The following is a 16549-nucleotide window of genomic DNA, read 5'->3' on the forward strand; positions in this document are numbered from 1 at the left end:
GACTTCACTGCGTTCCTCCTGTTCCATGCTTTGCTCCTTTTTGTCCCCAAAACAGGAGGCTCATGTTGGAATCTTCTGTCTGTTTTGTTTCCTTTGCCTGGTCATGTCGTCCCTCAGTCACTTGATCCCTGGGCTTTTTGCCATAGTAGAACTCTGCCACCAGACAGGGGAGCTTTCGTCCCAAATGCTGGGGTTTTCTCAGCTGCCATAGGTATTAGATGGGTGCCCTCTCTGAGGCCTTCACATGCTCTGGCAAGCTGGACACACACTCCAGGACCTCCACCCTAGACTGCAATCCAGATCCAAGCAGGTTAAAGCAAGAGCAATTACCCCTCAGACTGGGGCTTGGTCCCCCTACAGTCTGCAGGTCAGGAGCTGAAGCTGCCATGTGGTGCCGGCTGGCTGTGCTGGCCTCTCAGTGGCTTCTCTCCCCGGGGCAAAAGCCACGCATTCCCACTTACTGGGTCCCAAAGTCCAGACTGCACTGACCTCTCACTTTGTCCTTTGCATCTATGTATTGATAAATATGGAAACGGCCACAGCTGCTGGTGATCTGGAGTCCCTCTGGCCGTGGCTGGTCAGGCCCACCCTGGGGCTAAAGCGGCGTGGGGCTGGGCTCGGTTCCCAGAGAGCTGCGCTGGATTCCTGCCAGCCTTCCGGGCTGTACTCAGCAGGAGGTTGGCTTTTCTGTGTTATTTTGGGGGTTCTGCAGCTCCAAAGTTTGTTCAGAGTCCCCTTTTTACATGGTTTGGGGAAGGTGAAAGCAGGAGCAGCAGGAAGGTCCTGCTTCTACTCCGCTGTCTTGACTCCCCAACAGCCAATATCTTAAACAAGACACAGTCTCTTCCCTCATAGAGCTTACAGTGTAACAAAGGTGGCATAAATAACAACACCAGGTAAAATGTGAAAACATAATAAGAGATGCATAAGGCACCTATGAAAATTCAGAAGGGAGGAGAATTAGAATCATGGAGCATTAGAGATGGATCTGAGTGAGGGCAGGGCACTTAACTCTTCTCTGATCATCTGTTTCCTCATCTATCCAGCATCAGGTACAGTAGATACTTAATAAGTGTTTGTTGAATGACTTTGTGATTGACTATAAATGAAGTAGTTGCACTAAATGGTTTCTAAGGTCCCTTCCAACTCTAAATTTACCATGTAATCCAATCCCCTCTCAGGACCTATGGACAGGTCTTAATATAGAAGAGGGTAAAGACTACAGTACTGAGCATAAGGAACATGGAAGTGCAATGACTTATCCAAGGTTACATACAAGTTGATAGTAGACTTCTAGCCTACTGTTTGTTCCACTGTTCCTTGTAGCCTCTGGCTAGAAAGATCAGGAAAGGTTTCCTGGAAGAGAAGGTCCGACCTTGGCAGAAAGGAAGGAATTGGATATAAGGGACTGGGAGGAGGAAGAAGAAGGTATTTCAGGTAGAGGGAAGAGGGTGAGCAAAGACTTGGAGGAAAGAAATCATAAGATATTTTAAAAATGTAAGTAGCCCTATTTATCCAGAGATAATTTTCAAAATAATTGAAGGAATGTTATAAATGCCTATGGAGAATATAATCTTCATAAGTATCACAACCTTTCTAGAAAAGGTCAACGGTATGTGGTGGAAGTGGGGGCTACTAGTAAAGGGAGGTCAATCCCTTTACTAGCAACCATTGGTTCCTGGCCTTTAGCATTCAATGGAGGCTTTAATGTCTGCACTCTGCTGTTAATATTTAGCAGCCTTCTGGTGGTTTTCCCTAGGGCTTCCTAGCACTGTCTCTGGTTTGGCTGTCTCTGTGACTTGAGGTTCGAAAGGCACCAAAGATTTAAATTATTAAGTTTTATATTAAATGAATGAGTTGTTTTTTATATGCCATTTATATTGCCTTCCAACCTCAGAGGATGAAAATTGTGATGAAAATTACTAAAATGGTTTATTACTTTTCTTTGAGATTATATTCATTTTAATTTTTTTTTAATATTTAACTCAAATTTTTAAGACACCCAAACTGGATGCTAGAGAGATAAAAGATTGCTTGGAATACTTAAGGAAGAGAAACAAAACAAATTATGACATAAGTAACACACACTAACAGGTACTGTCTTTGTAGTGCAAAAAGAAGTTGACTTTCCAGCACTCAGGCAGATATATGGTGGCCTGTGTTTTTTTTTCTTTTTTTAAGTGCACAAAAGAAAAGTAAAAGGCCAAATAGGGACTGCTTAGGTAAAGTCCACTACTTTTTTTTTCTCCAGGAGTGACTTCTGACCCAATTTAGTAATTTCATTTGAGTATTTTAAGAATCTCAACTTCATTGGTACTTCCTCCACCATTTCAAACATAAACCCTCTAAAATTTTGTGGACAGTCTTTGAAAGCTGCTGTGACCAGTAGAAAACTAATGACTGCATTTGATGAGTCTTGGATTATGCATATTGGTTGAGGTATAAAACAGGGAGAAGCATGCTCACTACCAAACTATAGTCGCCTTCATGACTTTTGGAACAAATTGTTCTTATCCACCCATTCCGCCAAGGGAAGTCCTTACATGCTTAGGATAGACCATCCACACAGGTGGATGGAGAATGCCTATTGTCCAGAATGTGACATTGAGTTGGATAGACAACCTATCAACTTTATCCCTGTCTATATAGTTGTATTGTCTACCCAAGATTATATATATATATATATATATATATATATATGCATATCTATATATATTTGTATTTAAAATTTTGATAGATGGTATAAATTGGCAACAATTTGGGCCCAAGATTGAACAGAAGATCAGGCTAAATTATCCTGGAGAAATGGCAAAGTTCTTTTAATGACCACAGACTTCCTCGAGAAATAAAGGCTTATCTTTTTAATACCAAGATTCTGATGGAATTATATGACTGCAAGTCATGGAACGCCATGGTCTCTGAAGAATTAAACATGAGTATCATTCAAAGGGGAATAGAGAGGCATGTGGTAGGTGTAGGCCAGAAATGACATATAATAAACAAGGAACTTAGAAGAACTAATAAGTGCAGTTATGGATAGAGTATTGGAAATGGAGTCAGGAAGACCTGAGTTTAAGCCCGCCTCTCACACTTGCTAATTATTTAATCCCAAATAAATCAACTAATCTCTCCTCAGCCTCAGTTTCTTGATACATGTATAGAATGGAAGTAATAATGGCGCTGATGTCACAGAGTTGTTGTAAGGATGAAATGAGATCAACACATATAAAGTGCTTTGCACAATTTAAAAATGTTATAAATGTTAATTATTGTTGTTATTACAAGTAGCTATAATTAAAGACGTCATCAGGGAAGTATATTATTTAAAATATGGCAAACAACAACAAACTTTTAATGGAGAAGCTGAATGATGCTGGGGTGAGAGAGAACCAGTGGACAGCCATGAGCTCCACTGGTGTTCTCACAATGTCAGGAGAAATTGCAGGGGATTCCAGCACATTCTGAGGACTCCCTGTGTTGAGTTTATGGAAGGGCATAGATAAGAGTCACACAAAATGGGTAGACATGGATGAGTTTCCATTTGCGTTGTTGGAGAGAATGCCCTTAACGATGAGATCCCAGAACAACTGAGTCTGAGTTTGACTGGCCAGACATGGTGATACCACCCTTAGCTTAGCTTAACTGGTCTTCAGGCAACAGACTTCAGCCTATTATGAAGGTATGCTGACTATAGTTTCCTCAACTACGAAACAAGATTAATAATAGAACCTACCTCCTAGGGTTGTTATGAGGATCAAAGGAGATATTTGTAAGCATTTAGCATAGCGCCTGGCCCTTCCTCCCTCCCTCCCTTCCTTCCTCCCTTCCTCCCTCCTGCTTTTCTTCTTCCCTTCTTTCCTTCCTATGTGCAAATGTTCCAGATGTCTGAAAATATGAAATGGTTATACTTTTGATCTTTCCAGGAATGGGTCCCATCTGTGTGTATGTTCATAGTTGTGTATCCTTACCCATGCTTTGCCCCTCCAATCCATCATTCCTATTGCTGCTAGAATAATCTTTCTTACACATAAAATGGGGCACATTACTGTATTGCTTTAAAATCTTCAGTGATTGTTACTGCATACCAAATGTGGAAGTATATCCACCAAGGCATCTTTTTTGTCTAAGAAATGTTATGAAATAATGTAACAGTAGCCTTTGATCTCTCCAGAATGAAAAAACCTTATCAGTTTTCCTTGAATAGAAGGCTTAATCAATGCCAAGGAGTCAATGTCCTAGCCTGAAGTTATTGGTTTCATTCTTATCAAAGACCTGATGTGTTTCTGGTAGCAGGAGACAGTCAAGTTCTGGAAGAGTTCTTGTTTCCCTGAAATTGAGAGACTTTGCCTTCTATGTTTAAACTAAGTGCACATTTTGGTTTTGGTTTGTTCTTTTCTCTTTGTTCACCTATGACTGGATTGAAAAGGGAATTATAGAGGGAAGGTTAAAAAGGGAATGTCTCTTTTGTTAATAAAAGGATTGTCCCTTAGTTTATCAAGGTCTGCAGTAAGAGAGGTGACCCTATTGTTTATCCTGAACCTGACCTTAATTTTCCAGGAAGATAGATCATCTCCAAAGATACACCTCCAACATTAACATTTCTATAGTTTTCTGGTTAAGGGGGGAAAAACCCTGAACTTTGTGTCCTTGTTTTATTGATCTGTAGAATGTTGTCTTTATTTCTTGATCACCATGAAAAGTTCACACAGATTATGTTAGAGAGAATTCCAGTGAGTAGGAAAGAGGAAACTATAATTTGATTCTCTTTCTCTAAGCAGAAATACTTGGATAATTAATTAATTATCCTTTACAGACTAAAAGTTCCGAGCGCTGAGTTTTTCTTCCATACAAATAAAGTTCCAGCTTGAAGTCTGGCTGTCAAGTCCCTCTACAATCTGGTGCCAGTCCTCTTTCCAGTATTGTCCCGTAGTCTTTTTCCTTGGCAGTTAGGTGGTACAGCGGAAAGAGAGAGCACTAGGTCTGAAGTCAGGAAGACCTGAGTTCAAGTTTGACCTCAGACACTTCATGTGGGATCTTTGGCAAGGCGCTTAACCTCTGTGTGCCTCATTTTCTTCAACTATAAAATGAGGATAAAAACAGCACCTACCTCCTAGGGTTGTGAGGATCAAATGATATAATACTTCAAAGGACTTAGCACAGTGCCTAGCACATAGTAGGTGTTATGTAAATGCTTCATGACCTCTTACCTATGGCAATAGTGAACTGCCATCTGCCTCTTAGAACATGCAACTGGTTCTCTATGATCTATTCCTTTACTCACATCATTGTTTATACTTATAATGCCATTCTTTCTTCTCTTTGCCCATTGAATTCATGCTCATCCTTTCAAGACCAATTCAAACATCACCCCCTCTAGAAAGTCTTACTAGATCCCTTTAGTCAATAATGACCTTGCCCTAGAATTTCATGTAGCACATTGCCTTGGAGTACTCAAATGTACTTATCATATATTACTGAATATTATATCTTATCCTCCCACTAAACTATAAAAGATAGGAACTGTGTTTTAATTGAACTTTCTATCACCCCTGACATTTCCTAGAACAGTGATCTGTACAAATTAGGTATTTAATAAATATTTATAGTTTTTATTGGTGGCCCACATAGTACTACTCTCTCTCCTCCAAGAAAAAACGCTTTTTCCATGCCCATACCAGAAATCTACAATTCCTCTTGAAGGGAAGGGGAGATCCAAATGCAAAACATAGTCATGACCCCTAGTCACTCTATTGGAACACAGTCTAAGGAGAAATCTTTCCTTATTACTCTTTGAGGTAAGTAATACAAGTATGATTATTTCCATTGTCCACATAAGGTAACTCAGGTGGAGAAGTTAAATGTCTTAGTTGATGTCATGCAGTTGGCAAGTATCAAAACTGCCATTCAATGTCAGAATTTCCTGCCAATACCTGCAGTGTTCTTTCCACAACCCCATCCTGACACAAGAAAAAAATGACAGAACCCAGTTAGGATAGGTACTATACTGTAGATTGGGCAAACCCTCCATGATGCAGAGCTACCAGGCTCAAATTATAAGGAGCAGCAGGCAAGTAGAGTAAGGAGACCCCTCCCAGTCCCCCAAAGAATGTAAGTTACTTCACAGGCCAATGGCCAAATCCTTATCTTCTGAGACATGTTGCCTTAACCTGAAATCTACCCCAGGATGAAAGATATGTGAGCAAAGATACTAAGGAAGCTGATTTTGAAGGGATTTCCAAGAATGTTGGAACTGAAGAAACATAAGGACTGAATCTGAGAGATAGAAGGTATGACACATTTGCTTTTCCCCTGGATGATTCATAGATTGGCACTTGAGTGAGCAAGATTGAAGCCAGAGGACTGGCTGACTTGTGACTTGTTAGGCTTGGTAAAATGGCCTGCTCAGAAGCTGCAGAGAGATACAGAGAAGAAGATGTGAAGAGAAGTCTATCCTTCCACACAAACATATAAGATGCATGAATTCCTGTAAGAAACAGGAAAAACTGAAACATGCAGAAGGATGGAAAGAGATTCAATCACCAGGGAGAAGTTAAGTTTCCACGAATGTGTGGTTTTATTAGAAAGCTCATTTGCTGCATCAGCACCCAAAATAAGGCTCTGAGAAAAAAAAAAATTCCCAGCAAGTTGGAAGAGCTGCTAATGAAAATTTAGCCAGATATCAAAGCTTACACTCATTGAGACCTGCTGAGTTTTTATAGCAGTTGCCCAGGCATTTGAGATGGGCAAAGACACATCTAATTCCCTGTAGCTATAGGGGGGTGGGTAAGGGTGTGTGGAGGGTTTCTACAATTCCAGTTCCAAGGACATGTAGCTTCCAGCACTGGACAGCAGCTCCCAAATCCTTGATAAATTTGGACCATGGACAGCACTCAGGTAATCTCCAAAAGGACCCTGGAAACCATCTGGTCACACCTATAACAATTCACCGATATAAGAGTACTTGGAGGTGATTTTAAACATTAGTCTTTCCCTAACTAGATAAAGCATGTAAAGCAAAGTAGAAAACCATTAAAGTCTCAGTATTAATTTGGTTCCATTTGAATTCTATATTTCCATACCAAGGTGCTGTCAACCCGATTTCTATGTTTGGAAAATGAATATAAATAATATTTGCAGAAGCTACCTTAAAGACTTATTACAGAGAAGATGCTTTGTAAGCATTAAAGTCCTTCATTATTGTTCTAATTGCTCACATTGTCTGACATTTCATAATTTATAAAACACTTTCTTCATAACATACAAAATTGGTATTGTGAATCCTAGCAGCATGGTGTAGCAGATAGAGAGCCTACAGGCAAGAAGACCTGAGTTCAAATTCTGCCCTTAGCATATGCCAGCCTTTGGGATTTTGTATAAGACTGTCTTCCTGTCACTCTCAAGTTGGAAGAACAAGATCTATTTATAGGGCTAATCCCACTGCTGATTCACACAGGAGGTTTGCCCCTCCTTAGGCAACCTGGTATGTCCATATCCATGCCCACATACACATACCTCCCACTCCCACTTCTTGAGGCTCACCGTATTGATACTGAACTTAGCTCAGACACCAGTCAGTACAACCCCCTGCAGCACAGAATTCTGAGCTCAGGGGATCCACCAAGCTTCAACCTATTCAGCAGGTATACAGTACTCCAGATATGTGCCACTATTCTCTGCTTTGCCATGGGCACGTCATCTTACCTCTCAGCACCATCCCCCATCCCTCTTCAGGCAACTCTCTAAGAGTATAAATTACCAATCTGTATCAGAATGACATTTATACTCAGTATAAATTTGAGGGAATTTTCATGCCGGGCATCCCCTACATCCATGGACTCACAGGTCTGGCTTCCCTCCCTAAAAAAATAACAAAAAATAAAAAACTCAACCTGATTCTGCTACCTACAAACTGTTAGGAAATTAGTACTTAATTGTAAATCCAGTTTATAAAGCTTTACTATTAAAATAAAAATATGTGAATAACAAGGTATTTCTGGTGAAATGTCTTGCAAACTCTAAAACACTATAAAGATGTGTTGTAGCAGTAGCAGCAGTAGCAGCAGCAGGAGTAGCAGTAGCAGCAGCAGGAGCAGCAGTAGTAGCAGTAGCAATAGTAGCAGCAGTAGTAGCAGCAGTAGTAGCAGTAGCAGTAGCGGTAGCAATAGCAGCAGCAGTAGCAGCAGCAGTAGCACCAGTAGCAGCAGCAGTAGTAGCAGTAGCAGTAGTAGCAGTAGCAGCAGGAGCAGTAGCAGCAGGAGCAGCAGGAGCAGCAGGAGCAGTAGCAGCAACAGCAGCAGCAGTAGTAGCAGTAGCAGTAGTAGTAGCAGCAGCAGCAGCAGGAGCAGCAGTAGTATCAGTAGCAGTAGCTGTAGTAGCAGCAGCAGCAGGAGCAGCAGTAGTAGCAGTAGCAGTAGCAGCAGCAGCAGCAGTAGCAGTAGCAGCAGGAGCAGTAGCAGCAGTAGTAGCAGTAGCAGTAGCAGCAGCAGCAGTAGCAGCAGGAGCAGTAGTAGTAGCAGTAGCAGTAGCTGTAGTAGCAGCAGCAGTAGCAGCAGGAGCAGTAGCAGCAGCAGTAGTAGCAGCAGGAGCAGTAGCAGCAGCAGTAGCAGTAGTAGCAGGAGCAGCAGGAGCAGTAGCAGCAGTAGCAGGAGCAGTAGCAGCAGGAGCAGCAGGAGCAGCAGCAGCAGCAGCAGCAGTAGTAGCAGTAGCAGCAGCAGTAGTAGCAGCAGCAGCAGCAGTAGTAGCAGCAGCAGTAGCAGTAGTAGCAGCAGCAGTAGCAGCAGCAGCAGTAGTAGTAGCAGTAGCTGTAGTAGCAGCAGCAGCAGGAGCAGCAGTAGTAGCAGCAGCAGCAGCAGCAGTAGTAGCAGCAGCAGTAGCAGCAGCAGCAGTAGCAGCAGCAGCAGTAGTAGCAGTAGCAGTAGTAGCAACAGCAGCAGCAGGAGCAGCAGTAGTAGCAGCAGCAGTAGTAGCAGCAGCAGCAGCAGCAGTAGTAGCAGCAGCAGCAGCAGCAGGAGCAGCAGTAGTAGCAGTAGCAGTAGTAGCAGCAGCAGCAGCAGTAGTAGCAGTAGCAGTAGCAGTAGTAGCAGCAGCAGCAGGAGCAATAACAGCAGGAGCAGCAGGAGCAGTAGCGGTAGTAGCAGTAGCAGCAGCAATAGCAGCAGCAGTAGTAGCAGTAGCAGTAGTAGCAGCAGCAGCAGGAGCAGTAGCAGTAGTAATAGTAATAGTAGCAGCAGCAGCAGTAGTAATAAACTAGGTGGCACAGTGTAAAGAGTGCTGGGCCTGGAGTCAGGTAAGGTTCATCTTCCTAAATTCAAAACCAGCCTCAGACATTTACCATTTGTGTGACCCTGGACAAGTCATTTTAACTCTGTTCACCTCAGTTTCTTCCTTTATAAAATCAGCTGGAGAAGGAAATGGCAAATTACTCCATTATCTTTGCCAAGAAAACCCCAAATGCGGTCACAAAGAGTGAGACACAATTGAACAAAAACAGGAGTAGTAGTACTAGTAGTGATAATCATAATAATACAGACTAGGGGTATGATCCCCCCAAGAACAAATCCCTGAAATAAATATCCAAGAACATTTATTTTGTATGATTAAGACATTCCAAAGGATTAATGTTTCTATATTTAAGGGTAGAGGAGTTATACATCAGGAAAAAAAATGTTGAGATATCATCTTTATGTGTATGAAGCAAGACAGGACTTTTTCTTTATACTTTCTAACTTGGGAAGTGGATAAGGAGAATGGATCCCAGAGCCTTAAGGGCTTAGGAAGCAGTGAGTTTATATGCTAGTAGATAGAACAATGAGTAGTGGAGGCCAGCCCAGAAGTGGAACTCTATGGAACAATGTGAATTAACTGATAAATGTCATATGTAAGCACCTTCCTCCAAAGCCATCATATAGCATCATAGGTTTTGAGCTGAAAGAGACTTTGGAGATCATGTAATCCAGCCACCTAATTTTACAAAGGAGGAAACTGAGACCCTGAAAGGCTAAGTGATGGGCCCACCATCAGACAGATATCAAATGGAAGTGTAGATGCATGCTTTCTAACCCAAATTCATCATTTAACTAATTGAAAATACAGCTACAATGCCCATTTGAAAGTCCAAAGAAATGGTAAATTGTGCTAGCCATGGGTCCCTTTGTCTTAGAAGACAGAAAATGACAGAAAATGAATCCCTGCTGTGAGGACATTTGGCACAGGATATTAACAACATAATTTCTGGCTGGCAAAGAATTCTCTTTCCACATTGGGGGTGGCAATGTGGGGGTACATGTTCTCACTCTTAAAAAGGGAGAAGGTTTCTACCTCCTTAGACTCAAGCTTAGATACTCTCAATTCTCATTAAGAATGTGATAAAAGCCAAACAGAAAGATCTGTGGAAATTTTTGAGTGGGAGGGAGGTCATGGGGACTGGAGCAGAGAATTCTGCTGACCCTCTTCCTTGCCCTTTTACACTGCCCTCAATGGGGACATTGTTTGTGTCTTCCTAGCCCCTCCCAACAACAGACTAGAATCTATCCAATCGTCGGGGAGGCCCCCTGGAGGACCTATTATCTGTAGCATATACAGACTAAGAGGCTGAATCACAGCTCAGAGCTTTTCAGTTCCTCTGTTGGTGAGTTGGCCCTTGTCCTGGAATTCAGAGGCCCTTGGAATTACAGGAATCTGGAACTACTAAAAAAAAAATCTTACCGTATGTATTCAACTTTCTGTGCCAGTTACATAATATGCTGAAATCTCAGCCATGTGTTCCTCTGAAGGAGGAATTCTGCCCCCTTTCCCACCCCCAGCTATTAATGTATACAGAGAGATTCCATCTGTATTCAAACCTGTCAGCCCAGCGGCAAGCTTCAGCCACAAAACCCACTCCAGCCAGTTCTGCTTTTACCAGCAGATGTCACTGCTGCCTGACCTCGGGGTATAGAAAGTAAAATGCTAATTTTGTTCTTTAAAAAACACTAAGGGCCTGCATCTAAAGCAGGGACTTAGAAGACACCAGCCCTGGACTCTGTTCCTGACTCTGCCACAAACTTGCTGGCTGCCTGAAAGATACTTTAATCTGCTTCTATTTCCCCATCTGTAAAATGGACGCATGAGGCAATAGGGCAGCTAGGTGGATCAAGTGCCAGGCCTTTAGGAAGACCAGTGTTCAAATCTGGCCTCAGACACTAGCTGTGTGATCCTAGGCAATTTAACCCCACTTAAGCTTGTTTGCCTCAGTTTCCCCATCTGTAAAATGAGCTAGAGAAGGAAATGGCAAACTGCTCCAGTATCTTTGCCAAGAAAACCCCCAAAAATGCATCATGAAGAGTCAGATAAAAGTGAAATGACTGAACCACAACAAAAATGAACACATTTGAGGGGTGTTTTTTTTATGGTTACTTCAGAATTCATGAATTTCCTCACACACAACTTATTATTACTTCATAGTAACAATCATCATAATACAACATGCAGATACAATATCCAGTTTAAAACTGGACCGCTGGGATTACAATTGACTGAATGTACATTCACAGGTGACACTGAACTCCAATTATTCATGTTTCAATCAGCAAGCATTAATTAATCCAGTGTCCCATGTCCCAAACATTGTACTAGATACTGGAGACACAAAAGGGGAGGGAAGGGGAAGGGAATAAATATATATAAACCTTATACTACATGCCAGGCACTGTACAAGCACTTTATAGATACAATCTCATTTGATCCTGAGACGTCAGTGCTATTATTATGCCCATTTTACAGTTGAGGAAACTGAGGCAGACAGGTAAAGTGTCAGCAATACAAATAGCATAATGATTCTAAAAATCTCCTAGTAACAGACTTAAAAACAACAAAAGTGACACCAACAAAGTAGAGAATGATATGGATGACTATAAAATACTAATTTGAGAAGACTTACATAATTCAATCACTATCCTGGTATTCATCAGAGACTGTCATCCCAAAGTTATGCCAATAAAGACTTTGTGGCTCCCCATCTCATCTCGTATATTTTCAAGGTACCCAGCACACATTTGATTAGATTCAGATTTTTCTTGCTTACATAATGGAAGTAGACTATGTTTTTTATAAAGCAAGACTATTGGGAGCCATAGTTTTTATTGGCTCTGCCCTGAAGAGGATAAAGAGCTGGAGACAGAGGTGGCAGTCCCATTAAAGACATCCCAAAGACAGGATGCACTGCAAGGCACTGCTGGGAAGGTACCAGAAAAAATATCCTTCCAATCTCTGTGTGAGATCTGTCTCCCTTTGAAGGTCAAGTTGCCACCAAGGCCCTGCAGCATGTCCTACTCACAGAACCATAAAACTGACCTGACTAAGAGAACACAGAGGCAGAAGGAGGTTATCTTAGCAGCAAGTCTGAAGCCAAATAGCTATTATGATGAGAGAGCAGAAGAAATCAATCAATCAACAAACATTTATTAAACACTTAGAGTTATCCCTTCTACATTTTGACTTTCCCCATCATGTGTAGGCACGAAAAACTAAATGGGAATTTGGGGGGAGTTTTTTTGGAAGCCGTAGATGGCATTCAAAGGTTAGCAGATGACATAGAAAAATATTTAGAAATTCAGAAATGTATAAAATATATGTATAGTATTACATACTATCAACTACCATAATTATACAAACTTCTTCTGTGGGACAAAGGGAGAGCCATAATATTTTATGTGGATTTTTCAGATTGAGGTGGCACTGTACCCCTAATCCCAGCTGTATGAAAGAAATAACTGTACTATGTTCCAGTGCATGTATGAAGTATTCAGAGAGGACTAGCACCTCTGGTATAAAAGTCCTTTCAGGGCTCTCATCCACCTTCACTGGCCAGTGATCACCCAAGTCTGAACTGTGGTTTTGAGAAGCTGCTAAATCAGATCATTGACAAACCTCAAACCCATTAGTGAATTGCAGGGGGGGGGGCGGGGAAAGGGGTGTATACTCCAAGCATGTGAAGCCTGTGAAAGCATCCTCCAGTGGAATGGCCAATGAGAACAATTTGTCTTAATGACCACGAAAGTGGCTAAAGCAAGTGCATGGATGGGGAAGACAGGGATGTTTGTGAGTCTCAGGGAAAGAAACAGTAAAAATGGAAATATTGAAGATTAGAGAGAGTGGGAATAATTAAGTTAGGCAATCTGCTAGATAACATGGAAAGGGATGGTATAGTGGACCAGACCCAAATTGTAGACCCAATTTGGCTCAGGCTAGGCTGGTTTGAGATTGGAATGAAATAAACCATAAGGAATTCATGTAACAGTCACTAAAAGAAGATTTATTTATCAAAAGCAGAGGAAGGAGCATCATAGTATGGAAAAGATACCAAACAAGAATGAGGCCCTGATTCAGCTGAACACAACTTCCTGCATTTGTCTTGTGTGTGATGATCAAAATCCAAAGAAGGAGTTCCAGTCCCTTTTGGGTTGGTCATTTGAAAAAAAAAAAATCCAGGTGGCCAGGAAGCTTTATCAATGGCCCAAACCTTAGTCCTTTGGGCCAATTAAGCTTCCTTTTTTTTCCAATTTAATTTTCCCCCAATTTATAGGCAAAAATGATTTTTAACATTTGGGGTTTTTTTCCCATTTTTTGAGTTCCAAATTTTCTCCCTCCCTCCCTTCTGCCCCTCATCGTGTTTTCATTTAAGTCTTAAGGATTGTTTCAATGTCTTTTAAGAAAAAACTGTTCAAAATGGGATTGGGGATAAGAATATGGCACCCACTATGGATATGATCAAGGGTATATGACAGAGATTGTCTCTGACAAGCAAAAGGGCAGCCTCATCATCAGAGATTGGGGTGAAAAAGGAGATAGTGAGGGATGATGCCAGAGGCATGTAAGATGGGGGGAGGGGGACAAGAGGAAACTCTTACAGAATGACCTCCATTTTCCTCAGACATGCCTACAGTCTAGGCTAGTAACTCAAATGAGAGGGTTGGAGAAAGGTCTATTGAGAAAAGAGAAAGCTGCTGCGTTGAGTATGATAGGGAATCACAGTAGAAGTCATCAAACTGTCCTTCTGCAATGAGGATTCAGTTGAGATTAGCCAGCATAAATTTGTGGTGGAGCCAGTCTCCACCATTTTGTGGTTTCCACCAATCTTGTTCAGCAGAATGTGAATAGGAGTAAAGAAGGTGGATGGTAGGAGTAATCCAGAGCATTTGGGCTGGCATGATTGCTGATGGGACACTGGGGCAAGGGATTCAAGAGAAGAGAACAGCACAGAATTAAACTGATTCACCAAGTGATCCATATTGGGAAGAGGAGAGGGTATGGCCAACAACAGCAGTCATAGCACTGATATAGTTCTTTGTGGTTTGCAAAGCACTATACAGCCAGAGCAGGGGTGATGACCTGGGACAGCACTGCAGGATGGAGAGAAAGAAGTTCAAAGTGAGGTACACAGTAAGTTTGGGAAGAGTACATAAGGAGAGAAGGAAAGGTAACAGATTACCAAGAGATTCCTCTGAAATCTTTTGACCTCTATTTCACTCCTTTCTTTTTCATACATGCTTCCCACTCTCCCAGTAGAGGGGGAGATATAGAACTGAAAGGAACTTTCTCATTTGCAGACATAAATATGAAACTTCTTTGTCTTAGTTTGCCTGAGGTCATAGGTAGCAAAGGTAGCAAAACCAGGATTTGCACCTTGTTTCTCTGACATCAAATCCAATGATTTTTCTGCTTCTCCCTACAGTCCAACCCTCCCCTTCACTCTGTGTTTTACAGATGAGGAAAGGAAATTGAGACCCAAAGAAAAGTGACTTGCCTTAGGTCACATAGCTAATAAGCAATGCCCACCACCCAACGCTGTCCATCCATGAAGGGGGATGGTTTTTGTAGTTTGAACCATGAAATTCTATGGAGAGCACAGTTGCTCTTTCTGACCTCCCACTCTTTGGAGGTTACCATGGCCTTGCTGGAGCTTGCTGGTAAGAGTCTGAACGTGTCGGCACAGCTTAATCAAATGCTAATTCTATGTGGCGAAAGAATTTGCTGGAATCTGCGAGGGTACTGCTGGCAGGAGGGGAGTGCATTGATTCACTCCAAAATCTGCTTTGCTGAGAGCCAGGGTGTGATTTAGAATGTAAAGCTGTATTAAATCACAAAGTGCTGTTTGGCTCACACAGGAATCCTTTGTGTCCTTAATGAAGGGAAAAACAGGGCTTTATTCTAAAGCTTTATGTATAATCAGATGCCATGTTGTAAAGCTCTGGAAAACACACCAGAAGTAATAATTGGGAGGAAATAAAAGGTTTAGTTCAAAACAGCATATGATTTAAATAAGCAAAAAAAAAAAAAAGAAAGAAACTACCCCCAAGATTTGAGCATTTAAAGAATAAACTTTTAATTCATTTGCATTGAGATTACAGGGGGGAGGGGCAGCATTTAAAATAGTATGAAAAACTAGTTTAGATGTAAATTAGAGATAATGGTCTTTAGCCAGGGAAATAAGGAGGGGGATGAACTTTGTACCCTCAGGAGACCGCATCCTGGCAGTCATTGTTGGAGGCCTCCTAGAGCCCAGATGCAGCAATTAACAATGAGTTTGGGGCAGGCTGGACCAAGGGCATCACTCTCCAGAGCAGGAGACCATCTGGGGAGATTGGGGAGGTTAACTGGCTCATGACAATGGATCATTAACCAGCATTTAGAAAGAAGAAAGAAAGAAGATTGCAGCCTGGGATGGACACGTAGGGATTTCTGGAGCTGGGGAGGGTGGGGAATGGGGATGTTGTTTTGTGTGTGCATAGTTTTTTTTTTTTTAAGCTGTTTCTTTAGTGTTAACATGTTAATGTCCCTATGAAAAGAGCTAAGTTCTTTTGAACTTGTCCTATAGCCTGAATTAAGGAAAACAACATTGCACCCTCCCATTCCTTAATTCACTAATGATCTGCTTATTAGTTCTGATCAGGGAGCCGGGCTTCTGGAAAGATGTGAATTGGCATTGATTTATAACTCTTCAAGTCTGTACAGCTGTACTTGCTACCCCGCCAAGGAAAAGGCAGAACGGTGGAGATGGGAATTGGTGGCTCAGGGCGGGCATATTCATGCTTTCTGCCTCTCCTCCTCCCCCCATCACACTATCCTTCTTCACCCATAGAACAAAACATGAAATCATTGCGACACCTTGTATAGGATTTGGAGTCAGAGCACTATGGAATTCCCAGTGAGGAAACTCCCTCTTATCAGCACAGATCGTGACGTGCTTTGCAATTTATAGTCTTAGAGAATTGCCTGGCAGCCACCAAGAGGTTGAGACTTGCTCGGGATCAAAATGCCAGCATATGTCAGAGTTTAGATTTGACCTCGAGTCTTCCTGACTCCAGACTTACTCTCTACCCACTACACCACACTGCTTCCCAATCAAGACATAGAGTAGACATCTAAGACATGTTTTCTGAATTGAATCGAACAAAGTGATTGGATGCAAGAAATGTTAGGCAGGGCGAAATCAACAGGATTTGGTAACTGCATCTGAGAGGTGAGAGGAAGATTCAATGAGAACTCAATGGTTTCATATGTGGAAAACTGA

The sequence above is a fragment of the Petaurus breviceps genome, unplaced genomic scaffold (assembly GCF_028583685.1).
Source record: "Petaurus breviceps papuanus isolate PSGF00001 unplaced genomic scaffold, PetGlider_PUasm1.0 90700, whole genome shotgun sequence".
Taxonomy (NCBI): domain Eukaryota; kingdom Metazoa; phylum Chordata; class Mammalia; order Diprotodontia; family Petauridae; genus Petaurus; species Petaurus breviceps.